Source organism: Ptychodera flava, unplaced genomic scaffold (assembly GCF_041260155.1).
Source record: "Ptychodera flava strain L36383 unplaced genomic scaffold, AS_Pfla_20210202 Scaffold_46__1_contigs__length_1169225_pilon, whole genome shotgun sequence".
NCBI classification, from domain to species: Eukaryota; Metazoa; Hemichordata; class Enteropneusta; family Ptychoderidae; genus Ptychodera; species Ptychodera flava.
The window spans coordinates 127,483-131,969 of NW_027248368.1; positions in this window are offsets into that span (position 1 = coordinate 127,483).

A 4,487-nucleotide genomic window follows, 5' to 3' on the forward strand; every position below is an offset into this window, starting at 1 on the left:
AAGGAGATATTTTACTTAACTAGATCACCTTACTGCACATGTAGCATGAATTTTATGACATAAATGTTTCGTACATAATTATAATTTATACAGTTTAAAAAACAAAACACTTTAGGCAGTAGAGCAAGAAACTATATTGCATGAATACACCAAACAAAACTGCTGAAAAATTAGTCAAAAGTTACAACTTATGAGCAATTATGGGCATTATGCAGTTTGGACTATTCAAGCTTCAGTAATACACACAATACAAAGAAATGCATTCAATGCAATCTTTATTGTACAACATATTAACTGATAGTTTAGTCAGGGAGTTTAGTATGGTACATTCAAAATGAAATCTGTGTAGAAGAGCACCAATCAAAACAACAAAGTAAAACAACACATTAGCATTACACCACGTGATACAAATTGTGACAAAAAAACCAAATTGAAGTATAAATGTTTTTGTAAATGTTGTTTTCCTTGCTCGACACTTCCTTTCAATTTAAGTACTTTGAAATTTTCTGTAATTCCTATTTTTTTACTATGTTAATTGTGAATACATGCACACAATTTATGCTTTAAAATATATACTACATATGCCGAAAGGTAATCCAGTAAAAACTTGTTCTTGACAACAAGTATTTATCGTTGCATACAGAAGTACTGCAGACCATTTTATTTTCACTGGAATTTATTTTAGCCGAAAACAGATTTTCACTGTTTCACTGTGTCTTATTTTGACTTTGTCTAGTCTGATTGGATTTTATTTTAGCTGAAAAAAAGATCAAGCGAGAGTATAGAAAAAAACTCCAAGTGAAAATAAAGTATTCCACAGTATGACTAAATCGGCTGAAAATATAAAATTTCTTTCAGTCACTCGAATCCGAAACCGAATCCGAAACTGAATCCGAAACCGAATCCGAAACCGAGTCTAACTTCAGCATCGTATGTGCGGCACTGCAGTTACCAGTAAGGTGTGTATCAGCAGCTGCACGTTTAGTGCACCCACCACAGGTGAGAACAAAGTATTCAAAGAAGGGGTCATTTCGTGTCAAGATTATTACATACTCTTCAAAATATTAGACGAGTGCGCTTAAGCGCTGCTGCTGTATTGCTGCAGCATGGTGACACAGCTCACAAACATTGTCACAGGCCACAAAATGAACCATACCACGGTCCCTCCACAAAACTACACTAGTATTGGTCTAGACTGTAGCCTACTGCCTAGTACTATTAATAGGATAGATGTGGATGTGTAAAGTGTTCGAGCGATAGAATCAAAACAGCAAGAGAACTGTAAATTTAGCAACAACTCTTTTAAGTGATCACAGGGTCAACTGCCATTTTGCCTTTATACTCAGATAATTACCACTTGTTAGTTAAAATCATAAGTGCTCCAAGGAATGTTGACCCAACACTATGTCATCAAATTCATGTCATTTGCATAAATGCCATGTACATTGGTGATAGTCATCATAGTATGCTTTAATACGATCGCAAAGGAACGTTACGGATCATGGCAATGGTGAAGATGAAGACACTTTTGTCGGTGTCTGTTTCTGAATAAAAGAAAATATCTTTGTGTTCCTGATTTGTACAAATGCAAATACCATCAATAAGCACAAGTATGTCATTTGCTATCAATTTTATATTTTGGTGACAAAATTTACACATTTTCAGAATTAAAAAATAACATGATTTTCAAAAATAGCCAGCGGTCTGAGATCACCATGCGTAACTGATCCCTTTTTGCAAGTTCATGCATCATAAGTTAGCGTAATATATGAACATGGGGTTCTGTTCACCATCATGCCTGCCTTTGGATGGGTTGATCTTTAAGACAAATTTTAAATGATGTGGTATTAGAGAAAAATAATTCAAAAAACAGTTTTGTGACCAGTCACCATCTTTTGCATTGTTGTAGACCATGACGTTAGTGGTTAATGATACTTATTTCTCAGCACTTTTGTTAACAGTAATAAGGGTTATTTTTATTTTTCAGGGATCTAACAAGTCTGATGTCTTAAGTAGGAATTTCCAAGGATATTGGATGTGCATGTTTAGAGCAGAATTATAGCTGTCTGTTTGACCGTCTGCTGCAGGGAGAATTTCAGGAATCATAATTTTACTGTAACAAACTCATCACTCTGTTTCAAAAGACAATGACAGTGACAGTCCAATGGTCAAGGGTTGCTGTGCTCACTTTGTACAGAAGATTACTGCGCGAAGGACAAAAATTGAAATACACCGATGTGGACTACTACAAAAAATATATAAGGAAAGAATTTAGAAATAATATGTATCTCATAGAAGAGGCAGAAAAGCAAAAACAGCTCGAGGTAAGCATAACATCATTTGTTTATTTCAAATTATACAGAAACACTGAAATTGGCATATGCCCTGTGTTGAATAATAATTTATGTGCATCATTTTACCACCACCTTTTGGAGTCACAGATTTGTATCTCAAGCTATTTCAGGCGCTCAATGCTGTCTTTAACTGGTCCAGTTATATCAGTGTCTCTGATGGATGAATCTGTGAATTGTAATATGTGTGTTAATCCTATGACCAAGTATTAAAATGCTTTCTATTTTTATCTTTCAGAAGGGGCACCATTTTTTGCAGTCAAAACTGGGTGGACTAGTGTGAATGATTCACATAGTGAGGATCAAAAGTTTCCATATGGAATTAATCTCTTCAGTTTTGATTTAATATCTTAACATACAAGAGACAATTGACTCTAGGTCTAGCTCTAAAAATATCTCTCGATCAGTCATATGCTTTTCTAGAATTCTATCGAAGAGTTATGTGACACATAATCAATGTAGTGTTCTTTGTAAAGTTTCTTCAGTTTTTCACAGATTGTTTGTGTGCTCCTATTCATCTTTATGGAAATTCTTAAGCATGGTGCACAACATATCAACAATTGCATTTTCTTGACATGGATTACCCAGGTGTCTGCTCGTCAGTTTTTCAATAAATAAGGTACAATATAAAACTTTGTTGTCAAATAGTTTGTTTTCATTTCCATTTCCATACAAATTTCTTTTATTATCTCCTTGACTTTAATGTTATGATGCATTTCTAAACAATAAAGCTTTGAATGCTGCTGTTGATCTGGAATATTTGTACATAAATTTTTTATCCCTGGATCAGTTCAACTTTAGGTTGACATTTAAATATACAATAATGATAAGGTGATACAACATACTTCAGCGGATGCAGAAGAACAGGAAATTTGTCGTCCAATCCAGTATTGATTTTGGTTTGAAAATAATTTTAATCTCAATGATTTACTGCCGAGAACAGATTTGGTGTGTAGTTTGATCTTACAAGATGAATTGGTCCCTCATGAGGACTTCACAATGATTTGAAAGACTCCTCATGAAAACACTCTTTATAATTGATTTTCTTTTTTAACTCAGTTTGCAAACTATGCCTTGAAATGCAAAACCTTAGAATTTACTAATCCACAGTGCCAATGATATCCCATCATGATTTTACAATCAAAGACTTCTCAGTTAAGTCTGACATGCCTCCTGTGTGTAGACAAGTTGTAGACTGGTTTTAAAATTCTGCAAATAAAGGTACCTATTAAGTGCACCATTCATCTCAATTCCCATTTAGAATAATGTAAAAAAACTTGTTTTTGATTAAGAAAGATGGCAATTTTATAAGATTTTCTAACCATTGTGTCCTCTGAAGCATATAGAAAACTATGGAGATTTGTTAATTGGTCCTGTTTTGTCAAGCAAAAAGGATATTGATTTTTTTCCAATAGTACATTTCGGCTTTTCTTACAGAAGACCACTTCAGTTGGTTAACTCTTGTTTCCCCAGAGATATGGCATTTGCAGTCCATGTAGACAATGACTTTTGTGGTCATTTGCAGCATATTTTGAAACTTTATTGTAGTATATGTATGTAGATTTATCAAATATAATTCAATAATTATTGCAGTGCTTATTGAAGAACTGAAAAATTTATATGAAGAACTGAAAAAAATGATAAGACGGGCAGCTTTCAAAGGAACAAATCAAGGAGCAATGTGGTTTATTTGTAGTACTGTGTGATCTTGTACTAGAATTTTCTCAAACAAAGTAATATTAGTGGTTCAACACATGGCTTGTGTCTTCAAATTTCTATGTACTATTATGTTTTTATTCTTTGCAACCCCTATTTCTGTCATTGCAGGCATAAAATTGATGATTTGAAATTCTATTGGTAATAAAGGCTGTACAACTTTGTTCATAAAAGAAAGTATTTCTTGTTTGTTCATAAAAGAAAGTATTTCTTCATGAAATGGACTCAAAACAGTAATCCGTGAAAACTTACAAGCAAACATAAACAATGCTGTTGTAAAATCTCTCAGAAAATGAATGAATGTTCAGTTCGTCAAAAAGTGAACCAAGTTTTAAATAGCTCTCGATTTTTTTTTGATACTGATAAAAAGTTTCACATTTCCAACATGATTTCCATCGCATTTCGAGAAGCTTACAGGGG